The following is a 20,053-nucleotide window of genomic DNA, read 5'->3' on the forward strand; positions in this document are numbered from 1 at the left end:
GAACAGAAGGTTTAGATACAATTAGTTTTTTTGCGGAAACAGATCAACATTGATTGAGAGAATCTTTGTCACTTGTGAGGGTTAGAACATTGCGTTGTGGCCGCAATAACCCAGGTTCAAATAATAGTCATGTCATTATTTATTTTAACTTTACTTGTTTGGCTGCTTTGTGTTGTCGTGTAAGCCACAATACTAAGTATTGAATCGTACATTTTCTAGAACTAAAATTTAGATATATGCAAACTGCCTAGAACTCATTGAAAGGCTTGCATGTTTTTTTCGCTATTTTGTCTCTATCTGAAATCAATCTCGCCGTGATCGTATAGTGGTTAGTACACTCCTTTCTGGCCGCAATAACTCAGGTTCGAATTCTGGTCACGGCATTTTTTTTTCAACTTCACTTGTTTGTCTTCATGTTGTTCTATAAGCCCTAATACTGAGTATGCACTCGTACCTTGTTTAAGAGCATAAGCAAAAAGCTTAGAACTCCATATGAAGCTTCCATTTATTTGTCATTTTTTCTTTATCTCAAATCAATCTCGCCGTGATCGTATACTGGTTAGTACATTGCGTTGTGGCTGCAATAACCAAGGTTCGAATAAAAGTCATGTCATTTTTTATTTAAACTTTACTTGTTTGGCTGCTTTGTGTTGTCAGGTAAGCGACAATACTCAGTATAGAATCGTACATTTTCTAAAACTAATATTTAGATATATGCAAACTGCCTAGAACTCATTAGAAAGCTTGCATTTTTTAGTTATTTTTTTCTTTATCTGAAATCAATCTCGCTGTGATCGTATAGTGGTTAGTACATTACGTAGTGGCCGCAATAACCCAGGTTCGAATCCTGGTCACGGCATCTTTTTCTACCTTACTGGTTCGTCTATTTTACCTCGTTATAATTTGATAAATGTTTATTAATTGGACTGCGTAGAAATGAATGAGTTGAAAGAATGCAGTTTTTATGTTATATTCTTCTCATTTTAGTTAGATTTCTCCTTCCTGAAAATTTATTTTCTTTGATTTAATCAAACGCGCGCAGAGTAGGGGCATGTTATTTTTGCTTTGTTTTCAAATAATTTGAAAATAAAGAAAAGTTTTGTCACATTTTTCTTGTTTCCAAACATTGAACCACATTTAGTCAACGTTTGCTCCTGAGAGTTCTTTTTTCTGCCAAAGATATTCTAATTCATTTGTCAATCATAGATTTCAATAATTCGGTTACTGGAACAGAAGGTTTAGATACAATTAGTTTTTTTTGCGGAAACAGATCAACATTGATTGAGAGAATCTTTGTCACTTGTGAGGGTTAGAACATTGCGTTGTGGCCGCAATAACCCAGGTTCAAATAATAGTCATGTCATTATTTATTTTAACTTTACTTGTTTGGCTGCTTTGTGTTGTCGTGTAAGCCACAATACTAAGTATTGAATCGTACATTTTCTAGAACTAAAATTTAGATATATGCAAACTGCCTAGAACTCATTGAAAGGCTTGCATGTTTTTTTCGCTATTTTGTCTCTATCTGAAATCAATCTCGCCGTGATCGTGTAGTGGTTAGTACACTCCTTTCTGGCCGCAATAACTCAGGTTCGAATTCTGGTCACGGCATTTTTTTTTCAACTTTACTTGTTTGTCTTCATGTTTTTCTATAAGCCCTAATACTGAGTATGCACTCGTACCTTGTTTAAGAGCATAAGCAAAAAGCTTAGAACTCCATATGAAGCTTCCATTTATTTGTCATTTTTTCTTTATCTCAAATCAATCTCGCCGTGATCGTATACTGGTTAGTACATTGCGTTGTGGCTGCAATAACCAAGGTTCGAATAAAAGTCATGTCATTTTTTATTTAAACTTTACTTGTTTGGCTGCTTTGTGTTGTCAGGTAAGCAACAATACTCAGTATAGAATCGTACATTTTCTAAAACTAATATTTAGATTTATGCAAACTGCCTAGAACTCATTAGACAGCTTGTATTTTTTTTGTTATTTTTTTCTTTATTTGAAATCAATCTCGCTGTGATCGTATAGTGGTTAGTACATTACGTAGTGGCCGCAATAACCCAGGTTCGAATCCTGGTCACGGCATCTTTTTCTACCTTACTGGTTTGTCTATTTTACCTCATTTTAATTTGATAAATGTTTATTAATTGGACTGCGTAGAAATGAATGAGTTGAAAGAATGCAGTTTTTATGTTATATTCTTCTCATTTTAGTTAGATTTCTCCTTCCTGAAAATTTATTTTCTTTGATTTAATCAAACGCGCGAAGAGTAGGGGCATGTTATTTTTGCTTTGTTTTCAAATAATTTGAAAATAAAGAAAAGTTTTGTCACATTTTTCTTGTTTCCAAACATTGAACCACATTTAGTCAACGTTTGCTCCTGAGAGTTCTTTTTTCTGCCAAAGATATTCTAATTCATTTGTCAATCATAGATTTCAATAATTCGGTTCTCTTTTGTCCCACATTGACAAGATTTGTATTCTAAAGGGAACTCGTAGTCGTCTTTATCACGGCTAGCTTTGCGCAGTGACATTACCGTAGCTGATGAGGTCCATCCGAGGCGCGGTTATTGCTGATTGAAAACTTTTCCCAATACCCCGCGAGACGACTTGAAACATAGTCGGCTTTGCAAATTTTGTGGGCCCTGCTTAGGGCCACCATTAACAAACAAATGCAAAATAGAACATCTTTAGTAGAAAAGGCCTGGTTATTTGTGCGAGCCTTTTCTGATATGTGAAAATCAATGTATTAAAAACCATAACGTGCTCTTTTTCAAGAATGCAAGATAACCGTTTTCTTGGTAGTTAATGAGAATGTTTCACAATTATGCGTTTGCAGTCAGTTCTTATTTAGAAGAAATTACAAAATAAGCAAACGGCTAAGAGCTCCTTGGAAAGCTACCTTTTATCCCTCCAATTCCTTTGGGCAAAATTTGCTCCAGCAAGCAATAATAAGAGAGTTAGGCGGCGAATAACTTTTATTGGGCTATTCCGTTTACCTTATATTCGTTTCAAATGAGGTTACTAGGTAAAATGACTATAAGAAGCAGCCGAAAATCCCGTGCGTTGTTGACTTGCTTGATCGGAAACATTCTGAATTTACTGGAACAGAAGGTTTAGATACAATTAGTTTTTTTTGCGGAAACAGATCAACATTGATTGAGAGAATCTTTGTCACTTGTGAGGGTTAGAACATTGCGTTGTGGCCGCAATAACCCAGGTTCAAATAATAGTCATGTAATTATTTATTTTAACTTTACTTGTTTGGCTGCTTTGTGTTGTCGTGTAAGCCACAATACTAAGTATTGAATCGTACATTTTCTAGAACTAAAGTTTAGATATATGCAAACTCATTAAAAAGCTTGCATTTTTTTTCGCTATTTTGTCTCTATCTGAAATCAATCTCGCCGTGATCGTATAGTGGTTAGTACACTCCTTTCTGGCCGCAATAACTCAGGTTCGAATTCTGGTCACGGCATTTTTTTTTCAACTTCACTTGTTTGTCTTCATGTTGTTCTATAAGCCCTAATACTGAGTATGCACTCGTACCTTGTTTAAGAGCATAAGCAAAAAGCTTAGAACTCCATATGAAGCTTCCATTTATTTGTCATTTTTTCTTTATCTCAAATCAATCTCGCCGTGATCGTATACTGGTTAGTACATTGCGTTGTGGCTGCAATAACCAAGGTTCGAATAAAAGTCATGTCATTTTTTATTTAAACTTTACTTGTTTGGCTGCTTTGTGTTGTCAGGTAAGCGACAATACTCAGTATAGAATCGTACATTTTCTAAAACTAATATTTAGATATATGCAAACTGCCTAGAACTCATTAGAAAGCTTGCATTTTTTAGTTATTTTTTTCTTTATCTGAAATCAATCTCGCTGTGATCGTATAGTGGTTAGTACATTACGTAGTGGCCGCAATAACCCAGGTTCGAATCCTGGTCACGGCATCTTTTTCTACCTTACTGGTTCGTCTATTTTACCTCGTTATAATTTGATAAATGTTTATTAATTGGACTGCGTAGAAATGAATGAGTTGAAAGAATGCAGTTTTTATGTTATATTCTTCTCATTTTAGTTAGATTTCTCCTTCCTGAAAATTTATTTTCTTTGATTTAATCAAACGCGCGCAGAGTAGGGGCATGTTATTTTTGCTTTGTTTTCAAATAATTTGAAAATAAAGAAATGTTTTGTCACATTTTTCTTGTTTCCAAACATTGAACCACATTTAGTCAACGTTTGCTCCTGAGAATTCTTTTTTCTGCCAAAGATATTCTAATTCATTTGTCAATCATAGATTTCAATAATTCGGTTCTCTTTTGTCCCACATTGACAAGATTTGTATTCCAAAGGGAACTCGTAGTCGTCCTTATCACGGCTAGCTTTGCGCAGTGGCATTACCGTATCTGATGAGGTCCATCCGAGGTGCGGTTATTGCTGATTGAAAACTTTTCCCAATACCCCGCGAGACGACTTGAAACATAGTCGGCTTTGCAATTTTTGTGGGCCCTATTTAGGGCCACCATTAACAAACAAATGCAAAATAGAACATCTTTAGTAGAAAATGCCTGGCTATTTGTGTGAGCCTTTTCTGATATGTGAAAATCAATGTATTAAAAACCATAACGTGCTCTTTTTCAAGAATGCAAGATAACCGTTTTCTTGGTAGTTAATGAGAATGTTTCACAATTATGCGTTTGCAGTCAGTTCTTATTTAGAAGAAATTACAAAATAAGCAAACGGCTAAGAGCTCCTTGGAAAGCTACCTTTTATCCCTCCAATTCCTTTGGGCAAAATTTGCTCCAGCAAGCAATAATAAGAGAGTTAGGCGGCGAATAACTTTTATTGGGCTATTCCGTTTACCTTTTATTCGTTTCAAATGAGGTTACTAGGTAAAATGACTATAAAAAGCAGCCCGAAATCCCGTGCGTTGTTGACTTGCTTGATCGGAAACATTCTGAATTTACTGGAACAGAAGGTTTAGATACAATTAGTTTTTTTTGCGGAAACAGATCAACATTGATTGAGAGAATCTTTGTCACTTGTGAGGGTTAGAACATTGCGTTGTGGCCGCAATAACCCAGGTTCAAATAATAGTCATGTCATTATTTATTTTAACTTTACTTGTTTGGCTGCTTTGTGTTGTCGTGTAAGCCACAATACTAAGTATTGAATCGTACATTTTCTAGAACTAAAATTTAGATATATGCAAACTGCCTAGAACTCTTGAAAGGCTTGCATGTTTTTTTCGCTATTTTGTCTCTATCTGAAATCAATCTCGCCGTGATCGTATAGTGGTTAGTACACGCCTTTCTGGCCGCAATAACTCAGGTTCGAATTCTGGTCACGGCATTTTTTTTTCAACTTTACTTGTTTGTCTTCATGTTGTTCTATAAGCCCTTATACTGAGTATGCACTCGTACCTTGTTTAAGAGCATAAGCAAAAAGCTTAGAACTCCATATGAAGCTTCCATTTATTTGTCATTTTTTCTTTATCTCAAATCAATCTCGCCGTGATCGTATACTGGTTAGTACATTGCGTTGTGGCTGCAATAACCAAGGTTCGAATAAAAGTCATGTCATTTTTTATTTTAACTTTACTTGTTTGGCTGCTTTGTGTTGTCAGGTAAGCCACAATACTCAGTATAGAATCGTACATTTTCTAAAACTAAAATTTAGATATATGCAAACTGCCTAGAACTCATTAGAAAGCTTGCATTTATTTGGTTATTTTTTTCTTTATCTGAAATCAATCTCGCCGTGATCGTATAGTGGTTAGTACATTACGTAGTGGCCGCAATAACCCAGGTTGGAATCCTGGTCACGGCATCTTTTTCTACCTTACTGGTTCGTCTATTTTACCTCATTTTAATTTGATAAATGTTTATTAATTGGACTGCGTAGAAATGAATGAGTTGAAAGAATGCAGTTTTTATGTTATATTCTTCTCATTTTAGTTAGATTTCTCCTTCCTGAAAATTTATTTTCTTTGATTTAATCAAACGCGCGCAGAGTAGGGGCATGTTATTTTTGCTTTGTTTTCAAATAATTTGAAAATAAAGAAAAGTTTTGTCACATTTTTCTTGTTTCCAAACATTGAACCACATTTAGTCAACGTTTGCTCCTGAGAGTTCTTTTTTCTGCCAAAGATATTCTAATTCATTTGTCAATCATAGATTTCAATAATTCGGTTCTCTTTTGTCCCACATTGACAAGATTTGTATTCTAAAGGGAACTCGTAGTCGTCTTTATCACGGCTAGCTTTGCGCAGTTACATTACCGTAGCTGATGAGGTCCATCCGAGGCGCGGTTATTGCTTATTGAAAACTTTTCCCAATACCCCGCGAGACGACTTGAAACATAGTCGGCTTTGCAATTTTTGTGGGCCCTGCTTAGGGCCACCATTAACAAACAAATGCAAAATAGAACATCTTTAGTAGAAAAGGCCTGGTTATTTGTGTGAGCCTTTTCTGATATGTGAAAATCAATGTATTAAAAACCATAACGTGCTCTTTTTCAAGAATGCAAGATAACCGTTTTCTTGGTAGTTAATGTGAATGTTTCACAATTATGCGTTTGCAGTCAGTTCTTATTTAGAAGAAATTACAAAATAAGCAAACGGCTAAGAGCTCCTTGGAAAGCTACCTTTTATCTCTCCAATTCCTTTCGGCAAAATTTGCTCCAGCAAGCAATAATAAGAGAGTTAGGCGGCGAATAACTTTTATTGGGCTATTCCGTTTACCTTATATTCGTTTCAAATGAGGTTACTAGGTAAAATGGCTATAAGAAGCAACCCGAAACACCCGTGCGTTGTTGACTTGCTTGATCGGAAACATTCTGAATTTACTGGAACAGAAGGTTTAGATACAATTAGTTTTTTTGGCGGAAACAGATCAACATTGATTGAGAGAATCTTTGTCACTTGGGAGGGTTAGAACATTGCGTTGTGGCCGCAATAACCCAGGTTCAAATAATAGTCATGTCATTATTTATTTTAACTTTACTTGTTTGGCTGCTTTGTGTTGTCGTGTAAGCCACAATACTAAGTATTGAATCGTACATTTTCTAGAACTAAAATTTAGATATATGCAAACTGCCTAGAACTCATTGAAAGGCTTGCATGTTTTTTTCGCTATTTTGTCTCTATCTGAAATCAATCTCGCCGTGATCGTATAGTGGTTAGTGCACTCCTTTCTGGCCGCAATAACTCAGGTTCGAATTCTGGTCACGGCATTTTTTTTTCAACTTTACTTGTTTGTCTTCATGTTGTTCTATAAGCCCTAATACTGAGAATGCACTCGTACCTTGTTTAAGAGCATAAGCAAAAAGCTTAGAACTCCATATGAAGCTTCCATTTATTTGTCATTTTTTCTTTTTCTCAAATCAATCTCGCCGTGATCGTATACTGGTTAGTGCATTGCGTTGTGGCTGCAATAACCAAGGTTCGAATAAAAGTCATGTCATTTTTTATTTAAACTTTACTTGTTTGGCTGCTTTGTGTTGTCAGGTAAGCAACAATACTCAGTATAGAATCGTACATTTTCTAAAACTAATATTTAGATATATGCAAACTGCCTAGAACTCATTAGAAAGCTTGCATTTTTTTTGTTATTTTTTTCTTTATCTGAAATCAATCTCGCTGTGATCGTATAGTGGTTAGTACATTACGTAGTGGCCGCAATAACCCAGGTTCGAATCCTGGTCACGGCATCTTTTTCTACCTTACTGGTTCGTCTATTTTACCTCATTTTAATTTGATAAATGTTTATTAATTGGACTGCGTAGAAATGAATGAGTTGAAAGAATGCAGTTTTTATGTTATATTCTTCTCATTTTAGTTAGATTTTTCCTTCCTGAAAATTTATTTTCTTTGATTTAATCAAACGCGCGCAGAGTAGGGGCATGTTATTTTTGCTTTGTTTTCAAATATTTTGAAAATAAAGAAAAGTTTTGTCACATTTTTCTTGTTTCCAAACATTGAACCACATTTAGTCAACGTTTGCTCCTGAGAGTTCTTTTTTCTGCCAAAGATATTCTAATTCATTTGTCAATCATAGATTTCAATAATTCGGTTCTCTTTTGTCCCACATTGACAAGATTTGTATTCCAAAGGGAACTCGTAGTCGTCTTTATCACGACTAGCTTTGCGCAGTGGCATTACCGTAGCTGATGAGGTCCATCCGAGGCGCGGTTATTGCTGATTGAAAACTTTTCCCAATACCCCGCGAGACGACTTGAAGCATAGTCGGCTTTGCAATTTTTGTGGGCCCTATTTAGGGCCACCATTAACAAACAAATGCAAAATAGAACATCTTTAGTAGAAAAGGCCTGGTTATTTGTGTGAGCCTTTTCTGAAATGTGAAAATCAATGTATTAAAAACCATAACGTGCTCTTTTTCAAGAATGCAAGATAACCGTTTTCTTGGTAGTTAATGTAAATGTTTCACAATTATGCGTTTGCAGTCAGTTCTTATTTAGAAGAAATTACAAAATAAGCAAACGGCTAAGAGCTCCTTGGAAAGCTACCTTTTATCTCTCCAATTCCTTTCGGCAAAATTTGCTCCAGCAAGCAATAATAAGAGAGTTAGGCGGCGAATAACTTTTATTGGGCTATTCCGTTTACCTTATATTCGTTTCAAATGAGGTTACTAGGTAAAATGGCTATAAGAAGCAACCCGAAACACCCGTGCGTTGTTGACTTGCTTGATCGGAAACATTCTGAATTTACTGGAACAGAAGGTTTAGATACAATTAGTTTTTTTGGCGGAAACAGATCAACATTGATTGAGAGAATCTTTGTCACTTGGGAGGGTTAGAACATTGCGTTGTGGCCGCAATAACCCAGGTTCAAATAATAGTCATGTCATTATTTATTTTAACTTTACTTGTTTGGCTGCTTTGTGTTGTCATGTAAGCCACAATACTAAGTATTGAATCGTACATTTTCTAGAACTAAAATTTAGATATATGCAAACTGCCTGAAACTCATTAAAAAGCTTGCATTTTTTTTCGCTATTTTGTCTCTATCTGAAATCAATCTCGCCGTGATCGTATAGTGGTTAGTACACTCCTTTCTGGCCGCAATAACTCAGGTTCGAATTCTGGTCACGGCATTTTTTTTTTTCAACTTTACTTGTTTGTCTTCATGTTGTTCTATAAGCCCTAATACTGAGAATGCACTCGTACCTTGTTTAAGAGCATAAGCAAAAAGCTTAGAACTCCATATGAAGCTTCCATTTATTTGTTATTTTTTTCTTTTTCTCAAATCAATCTCGCCGTGATCGTATACTGGTTAGTGCATTGCGTTGTGGCTGCAATAACCAAGGTTCGAATAAAAGTCATGTCATTTTTTATTTAAACTTTACTTGTTTGGCTGCTTTGTGTTGTCAGGTAAGCAACAATACTCAGTATAGAATCGTACATTTTCTAAAACTAATATTTAGATATATGCAAACTGCCTAGAACTCATTAGAAAGCTTGCATTTTTTTTGTTATTTTTTTCTTTATCTGAAATCAATCTCGCTGTGATCGTATAGTGGTTAGTACATTACGTAGTGGCCGCAATAACCCAGGTTCGAATCCTGGTCACGGCATCTTTTTCTACCTTACTGGTTCGTCTATTTTACCTCATTTTAATTTGATAAATGTTTATTAATTGGACTGCGTAGAAATGAATGAGTTGAAAGAATGCAGTTTTTATGTTATATTCTTCTCATTTTAGTTAGATTTCTCCTTCCTGAAAATTTATTTTCTTTGATTTAATCAAACGCGCGCAGAGTAGGGGCATGTTATTTTTGCTTTGTTTTCAAATAATATGAAAATAAAGAAAAGTTTTGTCACATTTTTCTTATTTCCAAACATTGAACCACATTTAGTCAACGTTTGCTCCTGAGAGTTCTTTTTTCTGCCAAAGATATTCTAATTCATTTGTCAATCATAGATTTCAATAATTCGGTTCTCTTTTGTCCCACATTGACAAGATTTGTATTCTAAAGGGAACTCGTAGTCGTCTTTATCACGGCTAGCTTTGCGCAGTGACATTACCGTAGCTGATGAGGTCCATCCGAGGCGCGGTTATTGCTGATTGAAAACTTTTCCCAATACCCCGCTAGACGACTTGAAACATAGTCGGCTTTGAAATTTTTGTGGGCCCTGCTTAGGGCCACCATTAACAAACAAATGCAAAATAGAACATCTTTAGTAGAAAAGGCCTGGTTATTTGTGTGAGCCTTTTCTGATATGTGAAAATCAATGTATTAAAAACCATAACGTGCTCTTTTTCAAGAATGCAAGATAACCGTTTTCTTGGTAGTTAATGAGAATGTTTCACAATTATGCGTTTGCAGTCAGTTCTTATTTAGAAGAAATTACAAAATAAGCAAACGGCTAAGAGCTCCTTGGAAAGCTACCTTTTATCTCTCCAATTCCTTTGGGCAAAATTTGCTCCAGCAAGCAATAATAAGAGAGTTAGGCGGCGAATAACTTTTATTGGGCTATTCCGTTTACCTTATATTCGTTTCAAATGAGGTTACTAGGTAAAATGGCTATAAGAAGCAACCCGAAATCCCGTGCGTTGTTGACTTGCTTGATCGGAAACATTCTGAATTTACTGGAACAGAAGGTTTAGATACAATTAGTTTTTTTTGCGGAAACAGATCAACATTGATTGAGAGAATCTTTGTCACTTGGGAGGGTTAGAACATTGCGTTGTGGCCGCAATAACCCAGGTTCAAATAATAGTCATGTCATTATTTATTTTAACTTTACTTGTTTGGCTTCTTTGTGTTGTCATGTAAGCCACAATACTAAGTATTGAATCGTACATTTTCTAGAACTAAAATTTAGATATATGCAAACTGCCTAGAACTCATTGAAAGGCTTGCATGTTTTTTTCGCTATTTTGTCTCTATCTGAAATCAATCTCGCCGTGATCGTATAGTGGTTAGTACACTCCTTTCTGGCCGCAATAACTCAGGTTCGAATTCTGGTCACGGCATTTTTTTTTTCAACTTTACTTGTTTGTCTTCATGTTGTTCTATAAGCCCTAATACTGTGTATGCACTCGTACCTTGTTTAAGAGCATAAGCAAAAAGCTTAGAACTCCATATGAAGCTTCCATTTATTTGTCATTTTTTCTTTATCTCAAATCAATCTCGCCGTGATCGTATACTGGTTAGTACATTGCGTTGTGGCTGCAATAACCAAGGTTCGAATAAAAGTCATGTCATTTTTTATTTTAACTTTACTTGTTTGGATGCTTTGTGTTGTCAGGTAAGCCACAATACTCAGTATAGAATCGTACATTTTCTAAAACTAAAATTTAGATATATGCAAACTGCCTAGAACTCATTAGAAAGCTTGCATTTTTTTTGTTATTTTTTTCTTCATCTGAAATCAATCTCGCCGTGATCGTATAGTGGTTAGTACATTACGTAGTGGCCGCAATAACCCAGGTTGGAATCCTGGTCACGGCATCTTTTTCTACCTTACTGGTTCGTCTATTTTTCCTCATTTTAATTTGATAAATGTTTATTAATTGGACTGCGTAGAAATGAATGTGTTGAAAGAATGCAGTTTTTATGTTATATTCTTCTCATTTTAGTTAGATTTCTCCTTCCTGAAAATTTATTTTCTTTGATTTAATCAAACGCGCGCAGAGTAGGGGCATGTTATTTTTGCTTTGTTGTCAAATAATTTGAAAATAAAGAAAAGTTTTGTCACATTTTTCTTGTTTCCAAACATTGAACCACATTTAGTCAACGTTTGCTCCTGAGAGTTCTTTTTTCTGCCAAAGATATTCTAATTCATTTGTCAATCATAGATTTCAATAATTCGTTTCTCTTTTGTCCCACATTGACAAGATTTGTATTCTAAAGGGAACTCGTAGTCGTCTTTATCACGGCTAGCTTTGCGCAGTGACATCACCGTAGCTGATGAGGTCCATCCGAGGCGCGGTTATTGCTGATTGAAAACTTTTTTCAATACCCCGCGAGACGACTTGAAACATAGTCGGCTTTGCAATTTTTGTGGGCCCTACTTAGGGCCACCATTAACAAACAAATGCAAAATAGAACATCTTTAGTAGAAAAGGCCTGGATATTTGTTTGAGCCTTTTCTGATATGTGAAAATCAATGTATTAAAAACCATAACGTGCTCTTTTTCAAGAATGCAAGATAACCGTTTTCTTGGTAGTTAATGAGAATGTTTCACAATTATGCGTTTGCAGTCAGTTCTTATTTAGAAGAAATTACAAAATAAGCAAACGGCTAAGAGCTCCTTGGAAAGCTACCTTTTATCTCTCCAATTCCTTTGGGCAAAATTTGCTCCAGCAAGCAATAATAAGAGAGTTAGGCGGCGAATAACTTTTATTGGGCTATTCCGTTTACCTTATATTCGTTTCAAATGAGGTTACTAGGTAAAATGGCTATAAGAAGCAACCCGAAATCCCGTGCGTTGTTGATTTGCTTGATCGGAAACATTCTGAATTTACTGGAACAGAAGGTTTAGATACAATTAGTTTTTTTTGCGGAAACAGATCAACATTGATTGAGAGAATCTTTGTCACTTGGGAGGGTTAGAACATTGCGTTGTGGCCGCAATAACCCAGGTTCAAATAATAGTCATGTCATTATTTATTTTAACTTTACTTGTTTGGCTTCTTTGTGTTGTCATGTAAGCCACAATACTAAGTATTGAATCGTACATTTTCTAGAACTAAAATTTAGATATATGCAAACTGCCTAGAACTCATTGAAAGGCTTGCATGTTTTTTTGGCTATTTTGTCTCTATCTGAAATCAATCTCGCCGTGATCGTATAGTGGTTAGTACACTCCTTTCTGGCCGCAATAACTCAGGTTCGAATTCTGGTCACGGCATTTTTTTTTTCAACTTTACTTGTTTGTCTTCATGTTGTTCTATAAGCCCTAATACTGTGTATGCACTCGTACCTTGTTTAAGAGCATAAGCAAAAAGCTTAGAACTCCATATGAAGCTTCTATTTATTCATCATTTTTTCTTTATCTCAAATCAATCTCGCCGTGATCGTATACTGGTTAGTACATTGCGTTGTGGCTGCAATAACCAAGGTTCGAATAAAAGTCATGTCATTTTTTATTTTAACTTTACTTGTTTGGCTGCTTTGTGTTGTCAGGTAAGCAACAATACTCAGTATAGAATCGTACATTTTCTAAAACTAATATTTAGATATATGCAAACTGCCTAGAACTCATTAGAAAGCTTGCATTTTCTTTGTTATTTTTTTCTTTATCTGAAATCAATCTCGCTGTGATCGTATAGTGGTTAGTACATTACGTAGTGGCCGCAATAACCCAGGTTCGAATCCTGGTCACGGCATCTTTTTCTACCTTACTGGTTCGTCTATTTTACCTCGTTTTAATTTGATAAATGTTTATTAATTGGACTGCGTAGAAATGAATGAGTTGAAAGAATGCAGTTTTTATGTTATATTCTTCTCATTTTAGTTAGATTTCTCCTTCCTGAAAATTTATTTTCTTTGATTTAATCAAACGCGCGCAGAGTAGGGGCATGTTATTTTTGCTTTGTTTTCAAATAATTTGAAAATAAAGAAAAGTTTTGTCACATTTTTCTTGTTTCCAAACATTGAACCACATTTAGTCAACGTTTGCTCCTGAGAGTTCTTTTTTCTGCCAAAGATATTCTAATTCATTTGTCAATCATAGATTTCAATAATTCGGTTCTCTTTTGTCCCACATTGACAAGATTTGTATTCCAAAGGAAACTCGTAGTCGTCTTTATCACGGCTAGCTTTGCGCAGTGGCATTACCGTAGCTGATAAGGTCCATCCGAGGCGCGGTTATTGCTGATTGAAAACTTTTCCCAATACCCCGCGAGACGACTTGAAGCATAGTCGGCTTTGCAATTTTTGTGGGCCCTATTTAGGGCCACCATTAACAAACAAATGCAAAATAGAACATCTTTAGTAGAAAATGCCTGGCTATTTGTGTGAGCCTTTTCTGAAATGTGAAAATCAATGTATTAAAAACCATAACGTGCTCTTTTTCAAGAATGCAAGATAACCGTTTTTTTGGTAGTTAATGTGAATGTTTCACAATTATGCGTTTGCAGTCAGTTCTTATTTAGAAGAAATTACAAAATAAGCAAACGGCTAAGAGCTCCTTGGAAAGCTACCTTTTATCTCTCCAATTCCTTTCGGCAAAATTTGCTCCAGCAAGCAATAATAAGAGAGTTAGGCGGCGAATAACTTTTATTGGGCTATTCCGTTTACCTTATATTCGTTTCAAATGAGGTTACTAGGTAAAATGGCTATAAGAAGCAACCCGAAATCCCGTGCGTTGTTGACTTGCTTGATCGGAAACATTCTGAATTTACTGGAACAGAAGGTTTAGATACAATTAGTTTTTTTTGCGGAAACAGATCAACATTGATTGAGAGAATCTTTGTCACTTGGGAGGGTTAGAACATTGCGTTGTGGCCGCAATAACCCAGGTTCAAATAATAGTCATGTCATTATTTATTTTAACTTTACTTGTTTGGCTGCTTTGTGTTGTCATGTAAGCCACAATACTAAGTATTGAATCGTACATTTTCTAGAACTAAAATTTAGATATATGCAAACTCATTAAAAAGCTTGCATTTTTTTTCGCTATTTTGTCTCTATCTGAAATCAATCTCGCCGTGATCGTATAGTGGTTAGTACACTCCTTTCTGGCCGCAATAACTCAGGTTCGAATTCTGGTCACGGCATTTTTTTTTTTCAACTTTACTTGTTTGTCTTCATGTTGTTCTATAAGCCCTAATACTGAGTATGCACTCGTACCTTGTTTAAGAGCATAAGCAAAAAGCTTAGAACTCCATATGAAGCTTCCATTTATTTGTCATTTTTTCTTTATCTCAAATCAATCTCGCCGTGATCGTATACTGGTTAGTACATTGCAATGTGGCTGCAATAACCAAGGTTAGAATAAAAGTCATGTCATTTTTTATTTTAACTTTACCTGTTTGGCTGCTTTGTGTTGTCAGGTAAGCCACAATACTCAGTATAGAATCGTACATTTTCTAAAACTAAAATTTAGATATATGCAAACTGCCTAGAACTCATTAGAAAGCTTGCATTTTTTTTTCCTTCATCTGAAATCAATCTCGCCGTGATCGTATAGTGGTTAGTACATTACGTAGTGGCCGCAATAACCCAGGTTGGAATCCTGGTCACGGCATCTTTTTCTACCTTACTGGTTCGTCTATTTTACCTCATTTTAATTTGATAAATGTTTATTAATTGGACTGCGTAGAAATGAATGAGTTGAAAGAATGCAGTTTTTATGTTATATTCTTCTCATTTTAGTTAGATTTCTCCTTCCTGAAAATTTATTTTCTTTGATTTAATCAAACGCGCGCAGAGTAGGGGCATGTTATTTTTGCTTTTTTTTCAAATAATTTGAAAATAAAGAAAAGTTTTGTCACATTTTTTTTGTTTCCAAACATTGAACCACATTTAGTCAACGTTTGCTCCTGAGAGTTCTTTTTTCTGCCAAAGATATTCTAATTCATTTGTCAATCATAGATTTCAATAATTCGGTTCTTTTTTGTCCCACATTGACAAGATTTGTATTCTAAAGGGAACTCGTAGTTGTCTTTATCACGGCTAGCTTTGCGCAGTGACATTACCGTAGCTGATGAGGTCCATCCGACGCGCGGTTATTGCTGATTGAAAACTTTTCCCAATACCCCGCGAGACGACTTGAAGCATAGTCGGCTTTGCAATTTTTGTGGGCCCTATTTAGGGCCACCATTAACAAACAAATGCAAAATAGAACATCTTTAGTAGAAAATGCCTGTTTATTTGTGTGAGCCTTTTCTGAAATGTGAAAATCAATGTATTAACAACCATAACGTGCTCTTTTTCAAGAATGCAAGATAACCGTTTTTTTGGTAGTTAATGTGAATGTTTCACAATTATGCGTTTGCAGTCAGTTCTTATTTAGAAGAAATTACAAAATAAGCAAACGGCTAAGAGCTCCTTGGAAAGCTAACTTTTATCTCTCCAATTCCTTTTGGCAAAATTTGCTCCAGCAAGCAAAAATAAGAGAGTTAGGCGGCGAATAACTTTTATTGGGCTATTCCGTTTACCTTATATTCGTTTCAAATGAGGTTACTAGGTAAAATGGCTATAAGAAGCAACCCGAAATCCCGTGCGTTGTTGACTTGCTTGATCGGAAACATTCTGAATTTACTGGAACAGAAGGTTTAGATACAATTAGTTTTTTTTGCGGAAACAGATCAACATTGATTGAGAGAATCTTTGTCACTTGGGAGGGTTAGAACATTGCGTTGTGGCCGCAATAACCCAGGTTCAAATAATAGTCATGTCATTATTTATTTTAACTTTACTTGTTTGGCTGCTTTGTGTTGTCATGTAAGCCACAATACTAAGTATTGAATCGTACATTTTCTAGAACTAAAATTTAGATATATGCAAACTCATTAAAAAGCTTGCATGTTTTTTTCGCTATTTTGTCTCTATCTGAAATCAATCTCGCCGTGATCGTATAGTGGTTAGTACACTCCTTTCTGGCCGCAATAACTCAGGTTCGAATTCTGGTCACGGCATTTTTTTTTCAACTTTACTTGTTTGTCTTCATGTTGTTCTATAAGCCCTAATACTGAGTTTGCACTCGTACCTTGTTTAAGAGCATAAGCAAAAAGCTTAGAACTCCATATGAAGCTTCCATTTATTTGTCATTTTTTCTTTATCTCAAATCAATCTCGCCGTGATCGTATACTGGTTAGTACATTGCGTTGTGGCTGCAATAACCAAGGTTCGAATAAAAGTCATGTCATTTTTTATTTAAACTTTACTTGTTTGGCTGCTTTGTGTTGTCAGGTAAGCGACAATACTCAGTATAGAATCGTACATTTTCTAAAACTAATATTTAGATATATGCAAACTGCCTAGAACTCATTAGAAAGCTTGCATTTTTTTTGTTATTTTTTTCTTTATCTGAAATCAATCTCGCTGTGATCGTATAGTGGTTAGTACATTACGTAGTGGCCGCAATAACCCAGGTTCGAATCCTGGTCACGGCATCTTTTTCTACCTTACTGGTTCGTCTATTTTACCTCGTTATAATTTGATAAATGTTTATTAATTGGACTGCGTAGAAATGAATGAGTTGAAAGAATGCAGTTTTTATGTTATATTCTTCTCATTTTAGTTAGATTTCTCCTTCCTGAAAATTTATTTTCTTTGATTTAATCAAACGCGCGCAGAGTAGGGGCATGTTATTTTTGCTTTGTTTTCAAATAATTTGAAAAAAAAAAGAAACGTTTTGTCACATTTTTCTTGTTTCCAAACATTGAACCACATTTAGTCAACGTTTGCTCCTGAGAGTTCTTTTTTCTGCCAAAGATATTCTAATTCATTTGTCAATCATAGATTTCAATAATTCGGTTACTGGAACAGAAGGTTTAGATACAATTAGTTTTTTTTGCGGAAACAGATCAACATTGATTGAGAGAATCTTTGTCACTTGGGAGGGTTAGAACATTGCGTTGTGGCCGCAATAACCCAGGTTCAAATAATAGTCATGTCATTATTTATTTTAACTTTACTTGTTTGGCTGCTTTGTGTTGTCGTGTAAGCCACAATACTAAGTATTGAATCGTACATTTTCTAGAACTAAAATTTAGATATATTCAAACTGCCTAGAACTCATTGAAAGGCTTGCATGTTTTTTTCGCTATTTTGTCTCTATCTGAAATCAATCTCGCCGTGATCGTATAGTGGTTAGTACACTCCTTTCTGGCCGCAATAACTCAGGTTCGAATTCTGGTCACGGCATTTTTTTTTCAACTTCACTTGTTTGTCTTCATGTTGTTCTATAAGCCCTAATACTGAGTATGCACTCGTACCTTGTTTAAGAGCATAAGCAAAAAGCTTAGAACTCCATATGAAGCTTCCATTTATTTGTCATTTTTTCTTTATCTCAAATCAATCTCGCCGTGATCGTATACTGGTTAGTACATTGCGTTGTGGCTGCAATAACCAAGGTTCGAATAAAAGTCATGTCATTTTTTATTTAAACTTTACTTGTTTGGCTGCTTTGTGTTGTCAGGTAAGCGACAATACTCAGTATAGAATCGTACATTTTCTAAAACTAATATTTAGATATATGCAAACTGCCTAGAACTCATTAGAAAGCTTGCATTTTTTAGTTATTTTTTTCTTTATCTGAAATCAATCTCGCTGTGATCGTATAGTGGTTAGTACATTACGTAGTGGCCGCAATAACCCAGGTTCGAATCCTGGTCACGGCATCTTTTTCTACCTTACTGGTTCGTCTATTTTACCTCGTTATAATTTGATAAATGTTTATTAATTGGACTGCGTAGAAATGAATGAGTTGAAAGAATGCAGTTTTTATGTTATATTCTTCTCATTTTAGTTAGATTTCTCCTTCCTGAAAATTTATTTTCTTTGATTTAATCAAACGCGCGCAGAGTAGGGGCATGTTATTTTTGCTTTGTTTTCAAATAATTTGAAAATAAAGAAAAGTTTTGTCACATTTTTCTTGTTTCCAAACATTGAACCACATTTAGTCAACGTTTGCTCCTGAGAGTTCTTTTTTCTGCCAAAGATATTCTAATTCATTTGTCAATCATAGATTTCAATAATTCGGTTCTCTTTTGTCCCACATTGACAAGATTTGTATTCCAAAGGGAACTCGTAGTCGTCCTTATCACGGATAGCTTTGCGCAGTGGCATTACCGTAGCTGATGAGGTCCATCCGACGCGCGGTTATTGCTGATTGAAAACTTTTCCCAATACCCCGCGAGACGACTTGAAACATAGTCGGCTTTGCAATTTTTGTGGGCCCTATTTAGGGCCACCATTAACAAACAAATGCAAAATAGAACATCTTTAGTAGAAAAGGCCTGGTTATTTGTGTGAGCCTTTTCTGATATGTGAAAATCAATGTATTAAAAACCATAACGTGCTCTTTTTCAAGAATGCAAGATAACCGTTTTCTTGGTAGTTAATGAGAATGTTTCACAATTATGCGTTTGCAGTCAGTTCTTATTTAGAAGAAATTACAAAATAAGCAAACGGCTAAGAGCTCCTTGGAAAGCTACCTTTTATCCCTCCAATTCCTTTGGGCAAAATTTGCTCCAGCAAGCAATAATAAGAGAGTTAGGCGGCGAATAACTTTTATTGGGCTATTCCGTTTACCTTATATTCGTTTCAAATGAGGTTACTAGGTAAAATGACTATAAGAAGCAGCCCGAAATCCCGTGCGTTGTTGACTTGCTTGATCGGAAACATTCTGAATTTACTGGAACAGAAGGTTTAGATACAATTAGTTTTTTTTGCGGAAACAGATCAACATTGATTGAGAGAATCTTTGTCACTTGTGAGGGTTAGAACATTGCGTTGTGGCCGCAATAACCCAGGTTCAAATAATAGTCATGTCATTATTTATTTTAACTTTACTTGTTTGGCTGCTTTGTGTTGTCGTGTAAGCCACAATACTAAGTATTGAATCGTACATTTTCTAGAACTAAAATTTAGATATATGCAAACTGCCTAGAACTCATTGAAAGGCTTGCATGTTTTTTTCGCTATTTTGTCTCTATCTGAAATCAATCTCGCCGTGATCGTATAGTGGTTAGTACACTCCTTTCTGGCCGCAATAACTCAGGTTCGAATTCTGGTCACGGCATTTTTTTTTCAACTTTACTTGTTTGTCTTCATGTTGTTCTATAAGCCCTAATACTGAGTATGCACTCGTACCTTGTTTAAGAGCATAAGCAAAAAGCTTAGAACTCCATATGAAGCTTCCATTTATTTGTCATTTTTTCTTTATCTCAAATCAATCTCGCCGTGATCGTATACTGGTTAGTACATTGCGTTGTGGCTGCAATAACCAAGGTTCGAATAAAAGTCATGTCATTTTTTATTTAAACTTTACTTGTTTGGCTGCTTTGTGTTTTCAGGTAAGCGACAATACTCAGTATAGAATCGTACATTTTCTAAAACTAATATTTAG

General features: G+C 35.4%; 9 non-coding genes across 9 annotated transcripts; all 9 read left to right on the top strand.

Annotated features, from left to right (window-relative positions):
* Positions 1-2,518: 2,518 nt before the first annotated feature.
* LOC125567160 lies at positions 2,519-2,657 on the top strand. Its single transcript, XR_007311684.1, has one exon. It is a non-coding gene; the product is annotated as a U4 spliceosomal RNA (small nuclear RNA).
* A 1,729-nt stretch (positions 2,658-4,386) lies between these two features.
* On the top strand, positions 4,387-4,525 carry LOC125567124. The gene has a single exon (XR_007311647.1). It is a non-coding gene; the product is annotated as a U4 spliceosomal RNA (small nuclear RNA).
* Positions 4,526-6,265: 1,740 nt separating this feature from the next.
* On the top strand, positions 6,266-6,404 carry LOC125567181. The gene has a single exon (XR_007311705.1). It is a non-coding gene; the product is annotated as a U4 spliceosomal RNA (small nuclear RNA).
* Positions 6,405-8,146: 1,742 nt separating this feature from the next.
* Positions 8,147-8,285, top strand: LOC125567105. The gene has a single exon (XR_007311628.1). It is a non-coding gene; the product is annotated as a U4 spliceosomal RNA (small nuclear RNA).
* A 1,744-nt stretch (positions 8,286-10,029) lies between these two features.
* LOC125567171 lies at positions 10,030-10,168 on the top strand. Its single transcript, XR_007311695.1, has one exon. It is a non-coding gene; the product is annotated as a U4 spliceosomal RNA (small nuclear RNA).
* A 1,742-nt stretch (positions 10,169-11,910) lies between these two features.
* On the top strand, positions 11,911-12,049 carry LOC125567161. Its single transcript, XR_007311685.1, has one exon. It is a non-coding gene; the product is annotated as a U4 spliceosomal RNA (small nuclear RNA).
* Positions 12,050-13,791: 1,742 nt separating this feature from the next.
* On the top strand, positions 13,792-13,930 carry LOC125567132. The gene has a single exon (XR_007311656.1). It is a non-coding gene; the product is annotated as a U4 spliceosomal RNA (small nuclear RNA).
* A 1,723-nt stretch (positions 13,931-15,653) lies between these two features.
* Positions 15,654-15,792, top strand: LOC125567159. The gene has a single exon (XR_007311683.1). It is a non-coding gene; the product is annotated as a U4 spliceosomal RNA (small nuclear RNA).
* A 2,961-nt stretch (positions 15,793-18,753) lies between these two features.
* On the top strand, positions 18,754-18,892 carry LOC125567125. Its single transcript, XR_007311648.1, has one exon. It is a non-coding gene; the product is annotated as a U4 spliceosomal RNA (small nuclear RNA).
* The last annotated feature ends 1,161 nt before the right edge of the window (positions 18,893-20,053 follow it).

This window comes from Nematostella vectensis, chromosome 5 (assembly GCF_932526225.1).
Source record: "Nematostella vectensis chromosome 5, jaNemVect1.1, whole genome shotgun sequence".
Classification (NCBI taxonomy): Eukaryota; Metazoa; Cnidaria; class Anthozoa; order Actiniaria; family Edwardsiidae; genus Nematostella; species Nematostella vectensis.